Here is a 16,584-nt window from a genome sequence, read left to right as displayed (position 1 = left end):
AGGTCTTTGGTGGGGTGGTGAGGCTTCACAAGTCTAAACTGCTGACAACACCCCTGGGAACACCCATTCACAGGACAGTTTTAAAACCACTGTTCAGGAGGCTACAGTCAGTCCTAAACTCTGATATCCAGGGTCCTTCCCTCTCCCCCTTCTTCCCTCCCTCCCCACCTTTGTTTCTCCCTCTCTCTCTGTCCCCTTTTCTCTCCCTGTCCCATGATTTTCAATTCTTTAATGCTTTAGTCTCTTCTTTCCTCCCATATTTTTCTGTCAAAGTTTACTTTTGTCCGTGTGCCAGTGAGAATCGAGAGAAAGACAATTAAATCAAATGTAGGTAGGTGGGCAGGTAGGTTTAATCACATGAAGAAAAAAACATATTCTTCAGACTTTTTTTTCCATGAAGAGCAAGCTATTTCTTTAGAAAACTTCCTTGGCAAGCTGCAGGGAGAGAAGCCAAGGCTCTGCAGGGGGCAGAGAGAGGAATGTGTTTATTGCTCCTGAGCAGAGGAGAGGAGATAAGGGAAGATGAGGGGCAGGAGGAAGGGAACCAGTAAGATTGGGGGGGGGGGTGTGTGCTCACAAACCACAGTATGGCCACTCCCAGCACATGCACCAAATGTAAATAACATAGACCCAAATGCACGGAGGATTCATCTTGGTGGAGTCTGAGTCAACAGTGGTGTTGAATCAACAATGAAGGCCCGATTCTATATTTCGGGGGATGCCTGAGAGAACCAATCTAGGAAGCCACAGAGAAGCATGAGGCATTGCACCCCAGATACTCAGACACTCCTGTAAATCTAAGGGAGGGCTTGAGATTGGCAGGCACAAGTCATGACCTGAGGGTCTGAACCAAGTTTAAAGATCTCTTAGCAAGAGAGTTAACTGTGAGTTATCAGAAGATGGGGACACTTCTGAGAGTTAGAGGGAGCACATGAAAGGTGCAAGGTCAGGAGGCACATCCCGGGAAACAGCCAGAGAGGCCTCGGGTATCTTGAGTTCACGGGAAAGCGAGGACACGTCATGGAGCTGGCTCAGAAGGTCCCCCTAAATTACCCTCAGGCAGTTGGGGGACAGAGAAGAAGGGAAAGAGATGTGACTGCATCTGGAGGAGAAGCTCAAGAAACGTGAGCCTTCACGTCTGTGAGAAGATCCATATTGGTGACCTTAGGTAACAGATGAAGATAGATTCAGTTTTATAGTAGATTCAGATAAATAACCAACACTGGGTTAAAAGGAATTTTTAAAAGAGGAATAAAGCAAAGAAGCCAGGGAAAAGGATGGGAGCAAGGGAGGGAGGGAGGAAGGAAGCAAAGGAGGAAAGAAGGAAGGAAGGGAGAGCAGGCGGGAGGAACAGAGGACAGAGGGAAGGAGGAGGGAGCTGGTTTGGAGTGACCTCTTCTCCGCTGCCTTCCTCAGTGACCGAGCCATGTGTGAGGTTCCCTGGAGGGAGGAACTCCCCTCCCTGCAGGCTGAGGTTGAGGACATGCAAGGCCAGGCTGTCCTGTGTAGCCCTGGGCCTTTGGCCATAAGTAGGGTCGTTCAGTTACAACTGATCTTGTTTCATTTTCTTTATAGCAAAAGCCACAGTCAAAACTTCCACAGAACAAAGCAAACTCGAGTAACAGCCACAATGGTAACAAAGTTCTCCCATCGTGGAGAGGAGACTCTGAATGGAGGTGGGGGACAGCACCTGTGAATTTGACCCCACAGGCCAGCCTTGTGTGTCGCTCCACCCTCTGCCTGAGGAGAGTGAGCTGAGGTCTGGAGAAGCATAAGGGAAAGGAGGAGGAAGCCAAGGCAGACACTGCAGGCTTGGGGAGCACCCTCTGCTGATACACTGAAGAAGAGAGAGATCGGGCCGGGGGGACACCCACTCGTGTACCCGCAGCTCAGTGACCTCCTCCAGATTCCTGTTAGTGAAGCTAAGGCAACAGACAACATCGAAACAACGATGATACTGTCAAACAGCGCTACCATAGCAGTGAGTGCCTTCTTTAAACATCCCGAACCCCCAAGGACAAGTTGGTCTTCATATCTTGAACGATTGCAAAATGCCTCTCGCCCTCCCCTCTATCATCTTTCTGAGATGACTGTTCCCGCTGAATGAGTCACTCCAATAGGAATGTTAATGTATTTGACATGTGTCAACATTACCCTGAAGAAAAGATGTTGGATGCTTTTACCGGCACACGCAGCGCGAGGCACTGATGATGCGTGTGTTTGCCTCGGCCTGACGCTCACACGGCATGTTCAAAGCTGATCGCTTGTGGGATCCTGACATTGGTCCAGTGAAGGAGTCCTGTTCGCCATGCTCGCCAACGAGGCTCCTGCCACCCTTCCTTTTAGCGAAAGGAGAGTCTTTTCTTTCTTGAATCAGAAATTTGTATGGAGACTGTCCTACACACAGATACTGGCAGTATGAAAATAAAGCATTTGGAATAACATGCAAAACTGGGCTGAGACACAATACTGGATGTGAAGATGCAGGTGTTTGGACTCAGATAATCGTGGCTTTCTGATTTTTCAGTTTGCTCTTATGTAACAAGTACAAAAATGACATAAAGTGGCCTCAGTCAATGTGGGCACTGCTCATATATTAACTTGCTATGAGATCCACTCCCTAGGGACGTTGACCCCTGGGAACTGGCCTCTGGTTGCCCGGGTCACCGGAGGCACTGGCCGGAGTCTGGCGGCTGGGAGGTGAAGACCTGCCAGAGGGATTCCTGCCCGCTCCGCGCCGTGATCGGTGTCTCTGGCAAGGCTTATCCCTCCCTCACCGTTCCCGCCCCACCCAGGGAGCCTCCACCACCCAATGTGCTGTCACACAGCCCGGCTTTTGAGTCCGGATGAGACCTCATCCAGGCTTTGCCCCTGCAGCCCCAGGTACGGCAGGAGATCCCAGCTGTCACCCATCCCTGCTTGCCTTTCGTTGACACCTTCAGACCCTGTAATACAACGTCCCATAATGAATTTTTGCCGTTGGGCCCCTGGCTCTGACTCTTCTTTCTGACAGGCTGGAGCGTGACTGGTCCAGAACATTCCACAGGGCCATGTGAATGCAGGGTTGGAATGTCAGTGCGCTGTTATCTGACTTGTGTCTTTTCAGTTCGTTTCCTGTTGGCCTGAAGAACGTTCTCAAAATTACGTGGACTCTCAGATGGTGTTCCATTCAAACTTTCACGGCATGCAGTTCTTAATAATATTGTTGGCATATGATTCTCCCAAGGAATGAAAAACTACCTAAGACCCCGAGGGATTTACAGTCTGGGGTAGGGGGAGCAGATGAGGAGACATTTTCAGACGATTCTGAACTTGGGTGGGAAGATACTTCTCCAAACCAGAAAGGACGGCACGTCTTGGTAGAGTAACTGCTCCTCTCTTGGGGGGCCCCAGGCACTCCGTCCACTGGGGTACCGTGTGTCTCCTTTCACAAGACGGGCTCTGCTTCACTTTCGATCGACACAGGAGCTTGGCAGGGCGCTTGGCTTAGGTGTTCCCTTGTTCCTGAGACTTGTTACATTCGAGAGAGAATTCGGTCCCAGCCTGGAGGACTTTGCTTCGGGGAAGGTGAGGCCCAGCTTGTCTGGAACTACAAGACAAGTTGTACCAAGGGAGAAACAGCTCCCAGGTCTCCATGTGATCACGCCGTGAGCACTGACACGCACCCGTGGCCGGCAGCTCTTGGAGGTGTGGTGAGGTCAAAGCACACCGAGGCTCCACGGCAGACCCCTGGGTCTCCCAGCTGCCAAGAGAAGCATATCCACAACAAGGCCACCTAAAAACTTGGCCAAGAAAATCAGTGATGGGCGTACCTCATAAAACATTTAAGTTTGGGCTCATTTCAGTTAAGCCTCTCAGAGCCTCAGGTGCCTGTCCAAAGCTTACCTGAGCCTGAACTCTTGGAACCAAGCAAGTTTGCTGAGACCTGCACGAACATGCTTTCCCATGAGAAGTCTGGCAGGAAGAACCCCCTCATCTCCACCCCAGTCTAAAAAGATCCCAGCTGAGAACTACAAAAAGTACCTCCCAAACATTTCTAAACCCTGAAAAGTCTGGATTTCAGTTTAACCAGCAATGCCCAATATCTGCTTTTTATTGAAGGGTGGGATGGGGTGGGGAGGGTGAGAGCTCAAAAAGTATCTTTCTGTCCCAGGTGCACATGTCACATAACACGGAGGCAGAATGTGTCCATGAGGCAGATAACCAGTGAAGGGCACGGTGCACAATGTGGCTCTTCCTTTCCTATTCTGGGTTGAAAACTGTGGGTTACACTGAATTAGATTGAGGGGTGAGTTCACGCCAGAGTGGGTTGGCTTCCTCTTATTTCCCACCATCATTAAAACCCTTTATCTAATATATTTAATGACAATGATAGCAACAATATAATAACTGACATTAATGGAACCCAGATCAACCCTGTGCTGAGCACGTTATAAGTGATTATCTTATTTCATCCTCATGGCTACTCTATGGGCTGGGAACTGACTATCTACACTGCAACAGACGAGAGAAACAGGCCATGTGAGGCTACATTACTTGTCTGAATTCACCACCGTTAAGCGGCAGGAATTAAATTTGGGTCTCTCCAGTTATAGAGCCCGAACTCCTAAACATTTTGCTGGGTGACTCTCCCCTGAGATGCTTTATCGTAACCAAGAACAAAGCTATCATCTGAATACATGAAGCTGGTTCCGCTCATAAGAAAATGGGCATGAAAATGCTTTGAGAGCGGCGAAGCCTCACAGAAAGGTTAAGAATTAATTACTACAGAAAAAGAAATTCTACGGTGTGGGAGGAACAGCAGAAAAGGGAGAGTGGGGAAGATACTGATCATGAAATCAAAAGAACTGTATCTTGGAAACATATCAATGTAATGATTATGAATATGTAAAACTTAAGCATTCAAGGACCAGAAGGGAGAAATAAGCAGAAATGAGGGGGGTATTAATTTGTGGGGAGGTGTGAAAAGGGACACAGATGTTTTCTTTCTCTGATTCAGATTTCCATTAGGTCATCTGTGCAAATTAAAAAGACCCTAGGAATCCTCATCAAGAACTGGGCATTCGGGACTGTTGTGTGGTTAACCACAGCCCTGCAGACACAGGCTTGGCAAGTCAGGGCTGTGTCACTGAATAGCACTTGGACAGAGTGCATATTCTACATGGCAAATGCCTGTATTCTTTCATCGAGCCACACTCTGAGATGTCGCCCTTATGACAAGGAAAACCCTGGAAGAGGAGAAAGAACACAAACTTCATGCCTTGACTTTAAAAAGCCTACGGGCTCTTCTGCGTGTCCTTAGAAACACGAGTTGCACAGGATCTCACATTTGAAAGTGCGTGAGAATCACCTGGTGATCCTTTAAGATTGGAGACTCTCAAAGATTCATACCTAGATGTTTGTGACACAGAAGTCCAATGGGGATGGGGAATCTGTATTGTTAACCCCTGCCCTAGTTTAACAAACCCTTCAGGAGACACGGGAGACCCGGGTTGTCGACCCCTAGGTCGGGAAGATCCTCTGGAAATGGAAATGGCAACCCACTTCACTATTCTTGCCTGGGAAATTCCATGAAAGAGGAGCCTGGAGGGCTACAGTCTAAGGGGTTGCAAAGAGTTGGACATGACTGAGCACGCACTCACATGCACACGAGTGGTTGGGATGTCAGTGGCCTGCAGACCATGATGGGACAGAGGAATTCACAGCTCAAGTGAGAGAACATTAGGCCCTAATTTTCATGAGTGTGGAAACTGATATTTGTTGTATGTCGTTATAACTGAGCTCATTCTTATCAAACCAGATTTTTTGTAGATGGTGTGAATTTGGGGAAAGCCATATATGCTTAGCACTACGTGAGACTTTTTCTATATAGTCTCAAATCATACAAGAATAACCCTGTAGAGTAGGATTATTTGCAGGTAAGGGAACTATAGATTAGGAAGGTTTAAGTATTTTGAGTGAGGTCATACAGCTAAGAAGTGTGGGGTCAGGATTCTAAACCAATACGTATACTGAGACCTTTTCAGTATGCCGTGTGCCTTCTAAACCTCTGTGTTCAGGTGAGATGCATCCATGACTGAAACAACAGTTTTCAGGAGGAAAAGTGGACATTATAAACAGAATGACCAAATTCACAGAGCCTATGCACACTGGCCTTCTCAGGGAATGTCGGTCCTGAGGGCTGAGTCCCGTGGTTCAAACCATCTACTCCAGGGTCACTGAAGTCACCTTTCTACTGCCGGGTTGTCTCTTACTACTCGTCCCCATCTGGGACTCAATCAGCGGCTACTACTGATCAACTGCCATGACAGAGCATAAGCTTAATACATCCTGTACCCTGGTTTGATTTTATCACAGTCATGAAAATGGGGGAAGGGGGGAGCATACCCTCTGCAATGAAAACTTTTCTTCTTTATATTTTAATAACATTTCCTTTTTTATGATTATCAAAAGAGCATATCAATTTTTCCAGTGGATATTTATGGAATTCTAAGGCTGTGTGCCAGGGAGGGAAGAGGGGTTTAGATTTCTGAACAAGGCAAAGCTCTGCCCTTAGAAGCTTATATTCAAGAGGATGGAGCACCAGTGACAAGTAGGAAATAAACAACTGAGTACATAAGATGTTGGCAAACATCAGTGTGGAGAAGAATAAAGCAGAGTAAGAAAGATAAGGAAGGGAGAGTGGTCTGCATATTAGTTATATGCATTCATACATATTAATGTGTAGATGAGGAGGGCATGGAACCCACTCCAGTATTCTTGCCTGGAGAATCCCATGGACGGAGGAGCATGGCGGGCAATGGTTCACAGGGTTGCAAGGAGTTGGACACGACTGAGTGACTTAGCACACACAATGTGTAGATACTTTTGAAAACTTTGAACACTATGAAAAGAATATAAAACATCACCCAGAATCCTACTACACAGAGATAACCACTGCTGACAGTTGGGCCCATTTTCTTTCAGACCTTTTTTCTCTACTGAATTGTGATCACATTCTACCTGCTTTCTTAGTGTAATCTGCACTTTTTTAACCTAACAGGCCACAGTCAGTCTCCCATGTCATTAACATGACTTCATAGTTACAGGTTTGCTAAGTGCCATTGGAGGAAGGAACGATAATTGATTTAGCTATTTCCTCTGTCGTTGGTCATTTAGATGATTTCGTATTCTTCCCAGTACAAATATCATGCTGACGCTCTTTCTTACCTGTAAGCTGTTGTGTGGATATCTGAGTGCTTTTCCAGAATAAATTTGTGTATTTTTGAGTCTGTTTTCTGAGGTTCTTGATGGATATTGCCAAACTGCCCCCCAGAAACAGGGTGTAGCAAAGCCTTTCCTAAACTCTCTCAAGAGTTCCGTTCCGGGCATGCACTTAACTTGCCACCCACCCCTCCTTGAGGGCCTAGGCCTTCCAGGTCTCAGGATACGATATGCATGTGCCACTTCCTGGTGTGACCCTTGAAAGGACCCTTGCCATCTGCGAGGTGGAGGAGAATGCCTCTGACCACACGGGTCAGGACCTGAAGAGGTGACTTTCCTCCCTTCCCCCAACCTTTGCTTGAGTGAGTCTTAATCTATTCCAGGCCTCTAGGGGCCCCCTTCCAGGAGGCTGTAATCACAGCACTAACCTGTGTTCACATATCCCATTATTGAGCAGAAATCCCCCTGTGCATCAACATAGCCTGGCTGCTTCCTAATGGCCCCAGCTCCCAACTTCTAATGGCCCCATCCTCATTTCTCCCAAGAGCCAGCTCTTTTTGTTAGTGTTTTAAGATTCCTGGTCCAGACGAAATTTCCCCCATGATGTCCATCTGGCCAAATTGAAGGTGATGCCAGCAGTGAGACAGAGAGACGAGTGTGTCTGCATCAATAGGACAGAGGAACATCCAGGGCTATCCATCTTCCGTCTCCTCCGGTGACATCCAACCGCCCCCTCCTTGTCTGAGATGTGGGGGTGAGCGACGATGTCCCTAATTGCCAGCGCCACGCTGCAGAGAAGGGGCGGATGCTGGGACTCTGCTCGGCCTCCTCTCCAGCCCTGACAGCACAAGAAGATGCTGCTATTCTGTTTGTGGGTCAAACCCCTCCAGAGTGTGGGTCTTCCCCTTCGCAATTTACTACATCAGAGATGCAATCTTCAGAGGAGATGTTACCAAGGGCAACAGGGACTCTCTGCACATTGGTCCTTGCCGGGTCTGAGCTAGCTGTGCCTCAACAAGGAGGCTCTTACCCACTCTTGACCTCAACTGCTTCCTCAAAACGGATAGAATGCCGTGCTGATATAGAGAATCATGCTCAGAAGTGATTACCAAGCATGCTGCTAGCACAAACATAATGATTGTTTTAAAAAAGGAAAATATTATAAGCACTGGACCCTGCCAGCATCTCCATTTTTTTTTTCCTTCCTGTTCCTATGAAGCCACCTGGGGATCAAGTTTTCCATTTCTCCCCTCCTTGATCAAAGTGAGAGATTATTCCCATGTGCTTTCCATGGCCAACTGCTAAGTACACAGGTTTCAGGCTAGGCACCCTCTTCTGGGAAGAGAGAGGTGGGGGAGGAAAGGAAAAATAAAAGTTCTTGCCCTGCAAATTCAAGAACTTATCTCTGAACTTGGATTTAACTGTTAAAAGTGTTTAGTCGCTCAGTTGTGTTGAACTCATGGACTGTGGGCTGCCAGGCTCCTCCTTCCATGGGATTTCCCAGACAAGAATACTGGAGTGGGTAGCCATTCCCTTCTTCAGGGGATCTTTCCGTCCAGGGGATTGAACTCTGGTCTCCCGCACTGCAGGCAAATTCTTTGCCATCTGAGCCACCAGGGGAATCCATGTTAACTGTTAACCAGTAATTAAATAATGAAAACAAAGAAGAGTCTTCTTTCCAAATCCTTAAAGGATTCCTGGGGAGCAGAGTGGAGCCTCTTTGAGTGACAAAGAGCCACAGGAGCCCCTGCTCACCCTCTCTCTCTCTGTGCTTCTAGCATCCTGCCTCACTCAGCTTTCGGGCAAAAGTCACTCATGGGCTCAACAACTAGGATGGGGCGTCTTTTGGTTTCAGGGATTCTGTTGGTGCCGGAGGCTCAGCAGTAAGCAAGCTAGAGAAAGCTCCCTGCTTCATGGAGTTTCCACTCTAGAGGTCTGAAGGTAGGTCGGCCACCAGAAAAGAGAGAAATAAGAGAGTAGCTTCAGGGCAGTGCAGTGCTTGCAGGAAATTCACAAAGAAGGCGACTGAGCGCCAGTGGAGGCAGCAGCTGATGGAGAGCCATGCCTCTCCCCCGTCTCCCGTTCCATTCGCAGGATCCAGAGGGAATTTCTTGAAGGGAAATCGGATCTTGCATAATAACCCTGGGAATCTGACATTTCATTCCTGGTCCTTTACACAGTGTCTTCTTCTGTCTACTAGATGGTAAATGTCCTGAAAGCAGGCATAGGACTGCACTGTTAACTTCCTCCTCGCAGTGTTGCCCACAGTAGGGGCTCAGCAAATGTTTGCTCAACGGATGGAAAGACGGATGGGTGAACTAAGAAAGGTTCTATTTGAGGAGGCCACTGTCACTGACGCTTAGGAGAGGCTCCAGCTACTTCATATCCATCAGGGACGCACCCAACTGGAGAGGTAACAAACAAGAAGCCAAGTGTGTCATGCCCAAGGACTTGAGAAGCTGGCTCCAGGCATCTGAAAATGGCAGCTCCATGACCTTTCACCACCAACCCATGCACAGAGCCTGGAAAGGTGACCCCAGAGCCTCACTTTGGTGGTGCCAGGTCTAGAAGGGTTTCCACAGAGAGATCACCAAGAAGTATGATTGACTCAATTCTTTAACATCATAATACCTAGAAGGTAAGAGAGGTCTTACAGAATGATGGGAATGTAGCCCCTCCAAGGCTCTTAGACACTTAGATTAGGATCTCTATGAAGGTACTCTGGGTTCTGCCTTCATCCATGGGACTGTTATCATCTCCAAGCAAGGCACCTGATAGTACACCTGATTCTTTCTACTCCCCAACTCGGTTCAAATCTTCACTGAGGATCTTTGCTAAGAAGGTCAGGCTTTCTGCTTGGGCCAATCGGAGGTCTTGAGGCAGAGGCACTTTTGAATCATCAAAGATCTGAAAGTTAACCTGGCTTTATCCAAAAGGCCATGAATTCCTTATTAGAGGAGAGACTGAGGTCCAGGCTGGACATGTCAGTGGTGTTACACAGGTTTCCCCCAGAAAGTAGCACGTACCTCCGAAAACATTTTTAAGTAGAAACACGGTAGATTGGAGAAGCAATTACCTGTCCTCCTAAGACCACAAGTCCTCTTCAGATTTCTTCCAGTTAGTGAAAACAGGTATCAGTGCAGGTCATCTTAAAGTGAACTTGCAAAATGTATAGGAGTATCTTATCTGTAGATCAAACCCTGGATAAGAATTGAAAAAAAAAAAAAAGAAAGAAAGTTGCCCTCAAATGCTGTCCACATCTGACCTTTTGTAAGCCTATGACCCTCACTCTCTGAGCTCTCAAAGGGGGCTTTCTCCTCTTCTGCATCCATGTCACACACTGGGAGTCAGGACCCAAGGGTTTTCTAGGCCTTTGCAAAGAGCAGTTGAACAGTTCTATCCCCTAGTGTGGTTGTAAGGGTTCCCAGAGGGTCACACTTAGGAAACACCAGGCTCCCACTCAGCATTTCACAAATCGTGGAGGCATCTGAAGGTGAACACTTCCAGTTCCGGTGCACTGAAAGTTTAATATTTTTTAATAATACTAACTACACCGGGCAAAGGCAGAGATCGGTAGGACTCCAGTGCTCCTCCTGGTCCCTGGTTAGGGAAGCGGTGAACAATGTGTTGATTTTATCACTTTGGTGACCTGTACACCCACTTAGCAAGACTAGGCCTTAACGTGTAGTCTCAATTTCTTGGTTTAGGAGAAAGACCCATATTCTGAGAGAAACTTATTTTTACCAGTCTCATAAAAAAGTAATTTCCCATCCATGGAGAGTGGGCTGGACTGTAAGAGGCCCTGCTAAATGATATAGGGATATCAGACCCCACAGAAGACATGTGTCTGTGCTGGTTCTTCTTCCTACCCAGCCTCACCCTAGCCTCCACGCTATGTCCATCCATGAAACCTCAGCTCAAACATCACCTCCTCTGTGAAGGCTGCCTTGATTGCTCTAAATGACTAAGTTCTTTTATACTCTGTGGAGGTGTCCTGTATGTATGTCTCCTTTGTTACATGATAACAGTGTAACTTCGGGTTTGTGAGGGGGTTTGGGTAACACTGTTTTTCTCACTTGACTGCAAACGTGGGGGTGGGAGTCCTCAGTGCCCACCACAGGGGCAGAGCACCCTCCAAGGAAATGCTGGTGGGAGGAGAAAAGACATCTGCGTGGCTCTTGGCTACAAAAAGCACTGAAAGCAGGTGAGACATAGCACTCGAGTGGGTCGGTGTCGCACTACCCTGCGAGGCTTGGGAGGGAGCAAAGGTTGCAACCGGAGGGATTCAGGTTAGCATTCAGGAAGGAAGCAAGCAGCTCCACAAACATTCTCTCAAATCCTGGGCGGCGGAAAGCGTTACAGTGGGCCACCAGGGCCGTATCAGCCTCCACAAACACAACAATCTGCTCAGCCCCAACCCTGATTTTTATTTTTCCGTAGCTTTTACAGAAAAGTTTTCGAAGATAAACTTTATGGCGAAAGATTATGAGCAGGATTTTGGCGAGGCTTGTTAAGCCAGGGGGATTTAAGGAAGGAGACAGTCCTATCTTTCTGGGACCCAGGGAATCTCCGGGGAGGGGGTGGTGCTGGACCGGCTCTCAGGGGCTGGGTAACACTGGGTACTGGGTAAAGTTCAAATACACCTCCTTTAAGCCACCAGATGAGAAACACCACTTGTTGGCTTCTGCTGTGTTAGGGGAAGAGGGGGGCACGGCCAGGTCCTCTGCCCCGGCGAAGGGAAGAGGGAAGGCTAGTTGGAGCCTTTCTGCTCAGCCTCTTAGGCAACAGCGGACTGAGTACAGACATGCTTCCCCGAGGTGCCAGGCTCAGAACAAGGGCTAGGGTGGTAGGCAGTTTTCTGCCAGGTGGAAATCAGCCTTGCCAGCAGAAGCTCCTCCACCAGTCAGTCCCGCTCCCGGCTGAGGGCCCACTTTCCAGGCAGTTTCCACACACACACAAAATAGGACTGAGTTCATTTCTCAGTAACATTTTTTCTCCTGCATTCTCAATCCTTAAGTTTTGCTGTTGTTTTATTTATTTATTTTGTTGTTGTTGTTGTTGTTTTAAATTTATACACCATGGGGCCCTTGTCATGGCACCAGCATGGGGTCTGCCAGGGGGTTACTGTGTGACCTTGGCTAGGCCCACAGACTCTCTGTACTCCGTATCCTCACCTTTAGGCTTAATTTTGCCTGCCGTTTTGACCATGCCAGTAGTGAAGCCGTTAGAAGGAGAACTGGAAGGAAGCCCCTTGAAAACAAAGAGAAAGGAAACTTGGTAAGACAAACACATTTTGCTACCTATGCTGTACTGGAGGGTTCTTCCTAACCCTGGGAACTAGTGACTCCCAGCATGCAGGTAGGTTGATGCAAGCACAGTCACGTGTCAGAGCAATGCCTTCACAGGCCTGCTCTACCTGGAGCATGCCTAGACGGGGGACCCAGGATCCCCCATACGTCAGGGGCTGGCTTAGGGCTGTGCAACAGCTGGAGCCAAGGACACTCTGGGCTTCAAGTCCTGCTTCTGTCTGGCTGCTGGGAGCCAAGGGGTCTGCTGCTGGGTGCCTCAGTTTACCCATCTACACCAAGCTTTAAATCATGGCAACTGCTTAGCAGCAAAAGCACAGCGCCTGATCCAGTGTCCAAGTACAGCAAATGACAGCCATTATTATTTTACTACTGATGTTATTATTAACCCGAAGTACCCAGTGCTATCTACACCTCAATTCTCTTTCCCTCTTATCCAGGCAATTTCCCTCCTGAAAAATTTCTAAACCTAGGACCTGCTTTGTGGCAAGGAAACTGTGTTAGGCAATACCAAAATGCTCCTCAACCAGTGTTTGCGTGGGGTGCGGGTGGAGGTGGGGAGGACCTTCGGGGTGGGCTGGGGTCGGGGGGGGGGCATTTACCTTTTGGAAGGGATTCAGAGGCCAGTTAGAGATTGGTGGGGGCGGGAGAGGGGGGCAGGAGGGAGGGCAAAAGAAGCTGCCCGTGCCCTCGCGCAAGTTCGCCGAGTTGATAAAGTTATTAAAACATAAAACACGCACAGTCTCCGGGAGGGATAAATAAATAAATATATGCAATAAAACAGCCCGCGCGCCCCGCGCCGTTGCCCCGGGGCGGTGCAAAGGCAGGAGGGCGAGGGAGCTCGGGAAGAGGAACGAGTCGGACAGGTGAACCAACCTCCCCGGGCGCGGTGCAAGGAGGCGGCAGCCCCGCCCGGGCTCGCCCCCAACTCAGCGCCTGGCCTTCCTAAGGGGAAAAAAACCGCCTGAGGGGCCAAGCCAGCCCGGGGGAGGGCGGAGCCAGCACGGCCCTCGTGTGCCATTGGTCCATCCGCGTAGCAACAGCCGCGTGCCGACCAATGGGAGCCGCGGGCCGCGCTCCAGGAACCTGGCGGCCAGACAGTTCCCCGTCCCAGGCAGGAAAACAAACCCAGGCGCTCTTCAGACTTCAGCGCGAACTTTTCCTTCTTTCTCTCTCTCTCCTCCCCCTTTCCCCTTGCAACTCGTCTTCACCTTTAGTCGACGCTTGCCTGAGTCCCCCCACCTCGACGCCTTTTCGAAGGTCACCCCTTCCCACTCTCAAGGGAGAAAACCTCATTTGTGGTAAAAAGCGAAGGACCTTGAAAACCGTTGGTCGGGCTTTCAAATCCCACTGGGTCCCCATCACCAGCGGCCTTTGGCAAACTTGAGTTACAATAGCTTCGCTTTTAACAGTGTGGTTGTTGTTTGAACAGATCTGCAAGGTCTGTGCCCAAAGGAAGGGCCCTTTGAACATCTATTGTGTGCCAGGCTTTGTCCTCGCGGTTTTATATGTCTTGCTGCTTTTAATGCTCCTTCTAACTCTGGGAAATGAATCGCCCTGTCTCCATGGAAGAGGTGGGAAGCTGAAGTTCAAAATGAGCAACAGAAGTGTCCAAGCAGGCAGCCTTGGTATGTGGTCTAGCAGGACTCAAACCCAGGCAAAGATCACTCTGTTTCCTTGACGTCACACACCTCCAGGAGCATGCATCCCTGTAAGATACCCTAAAGAAAAATGGCGCAGGGTGTAGGGAGCTGACCCCGGGGAACCTGTCTGCTACCAAACCACGGTGTGACCTGCGCAATCTCATGAGGTCCTGGCAATGAGAAGGTCTCATCCCACACTCGGTTTCACACTCTGCTGTTGCTGTTTCGAAATTCTTAAAGATTTAAAGACTGGCCCCTGTGTTTTCATTTTGCACTGGGCCTGCAAATTAGGTAACCAGCTGTGCCTCCAGGGATAAGAAGCTTCTAGGACAGTTCTGTGAAGACAGATTATTTCAGCGTCCCAGAGGAAACACACTGGGGGAATTTAGACCTTAAGTAAAGGAGAAGACTTGTAAGTGTCTCTCTCTCTCACACACACACACACACATGCTTCTGCACACACCCTGCAGATTAGTCAGTTTTATTACACTGTAACTGTAATTTGAGTCCCCAGTCTATTAAATGGGAGTGTATATATTTATGGCTGTGTTTATGTGTGTGTGCGTGCGCCTGCGTGTGCTTGCTGGGAGAGGGAATAGGGGATTGGGGAATTTACGACTCACAGACACAGCCCTGATTATTGACTCTATTCCTTCCCTTTGGAGACATTACAAGGGATTTGAACCAGGCCCTGCTTTTATGAAATACATACTTGGGAGGTTTTGGAGAGGCGGTAAATGCTGGTCTGTGTGAGACGGAGGATGGGGTGGCGCCAGGTCCTCTGGGAGGAGACAAGCCTTGAATACACTATCCGCGGGGCCTGGCAGAAAACCCACACAGTCCTGCATCTGTTTTTACCCCCAAATCCAAGTCCTCTTTCCTGGCGAAAAGAGAGGCCTGGTCTTTATTCTCCCGATTGTGCTGACTTTACTCTCCAAGTTAGGAGATTATGGGTGAATCACCAATGGTGTGAAAGTCTGGAATAAATGAGAAGAAAGTGTGCATGTATCTCTGACACTGATTTTGGCAACCAGGATGTAAACTGCGTGCAGTCGGGGTTGTAAGGTCCTCTGAGACAGCTGATAATTTTGGAGACTGGTGTTTGTTTTGTGGTGAAGGAAACTGAGGCCCAGGCAACTAAGCCCAGTCCTGCAGGATAAAGAGCTGGGCGGTAGAGGTCTAAGTGGGTTAGAGTCCACTTCTCCTGACTTCCATTCCAGGCCTCTTTCTTGCTTTCCTTTCTGTATGAGCAGAAAAATGCCATAAAGCATTACATAATCAGTTCGTGTGGGGAAAGGTTAATTTGATGAACAGCAATATGGGGTCAAAGGGGAGGGTAACTAACATTTATTAGTGCTTGGAACTTGCCCCTGCTTTGCCTACATGGCCTCATTTAATTGAATCTTCAGGACAACATTGAGAGAACATAAGTAATATTATTTTTATGTAACCGATGGGAAAAATGAATCCCAGACTCATGGTATAACTTGCTGAGGGTTCCACACCTTGTAAATGGATTAGCCGAGATATGAACTCAGTTCTTCTTAATCCCTGAATAGCAGAACTAAATTATTCAGGTCATTATGGCTCCATGGCAGTTCGTGTTAATGACAATATAAACTACAGAAATGAGTCTATACCTGCCAAACAGAATTTGTCTGCTGTGGTCAACATAAACTAACTTTGGGTTATTAGTTACTCCTAATTCAGGTTTGTCTATTTTTTGTGGCTTTCTGGTGATGCTGTGCCCTATTTACTTTGAAACTACAGATCTACTAAAAATGTCAGTCCAACCAAAATATGTCTAATGACTTTCTTGGTGGATTTTTCAGGGAAAAAAAAAAAAGAACAAATGGCTTCACTGATTAAATCATTTGATTCTAGGTGAAACTGGCAAACATTGGCATCTTTTGTAATGGCAAAGACTTCCCCAAGGCTTCTTCTCACCAGTTAATGAAGATTCAGTGGATGCAAAGCTTACAACTATGAAAACAATACTTGTGTGACCTGGTAAACATAGATCAATAGAACTGTAGGGCCCCCACAAGATATAGCTGATTCCCAACCCCCAGAATCTGTGAAGGTGACTTTATTTGGAAGAGAGTCTTTGAAGATATAAATGAGGACCTCAAGATGAGATGTTCCTAGATTTAAGGTGGACCCTAACCCCAATGATAGGTGTCCTTATAAAAGGAGAGGATACATACAGTAAAGATGGCAATGTGAAGATGGGGTCATAGTCTAAGTGTCCATTGGCAGAGGGATGGATAAAGAAGATGTCACACACACACACACACACACACACACACACACACACACAGGAATACTATTCAGCCATGAAAAAGACACCATGCCATTCACAGCAAATGGATGAACCTAGAGATTATCATGCTAAGTGAACTAAGTCAGAGAAAAGACAAATATCATATGAT

General features: G+C 47.9%; 1 long non-coding RNA gene across 2 annotated transcripts; it reads right to left on the bottom strand.

The window, feature by feature from the left end:
* Nucleotides 1-332: 332 nt before the first annotated feature.
* Nucleotides 333-13,456, bottom strand: LOC145514883 (uncharacterized). 2 transcript variants are annotated; one of them, XR_014060536.1, is made up of 4 exons: nucleotides 13,112-13,456; nucleotides 12,378-12,453; nucleotides 10,280-10,403; nucleotides 333-3,742 (listed from the first exon to the last, which is right to left on the bottom strand). It is a non-coding gene; the product is annotated as an uncharacterized LOC145514883 (long non-coding RNA). The 2 variants fall into 2 exon arrangements; XR_014060537.1 differs by having other exon boundaries at nucleotides 333-2,397.
* Nucleotides 13,457-16,584: the final 3,128 nt, after the last annotated feature.

The sequence above is a fragment of the Giraffa tippelskirchi genome, chromosome 7, assembly GCF_054371585.1.
Source record: "Giraffa tippelskirchi isolate mGirTip1 chromosome 7, T2T-mGirTip1v1.2.pri, whole genome shotgun sequence".
Taxonomy (NCBI): domain Eukaryota; kingdom Metazoa; phylum Chordata; class Mammalia; order Artiodactyla; family Giraffidae; genus Giraffa; species Giraffa tippelskirchi.
The sequence above is the reverse complement of the archived record's forward strand: the minus strand, read 5'-3'. Positions and strand labels throughout refer to the sequence as shown.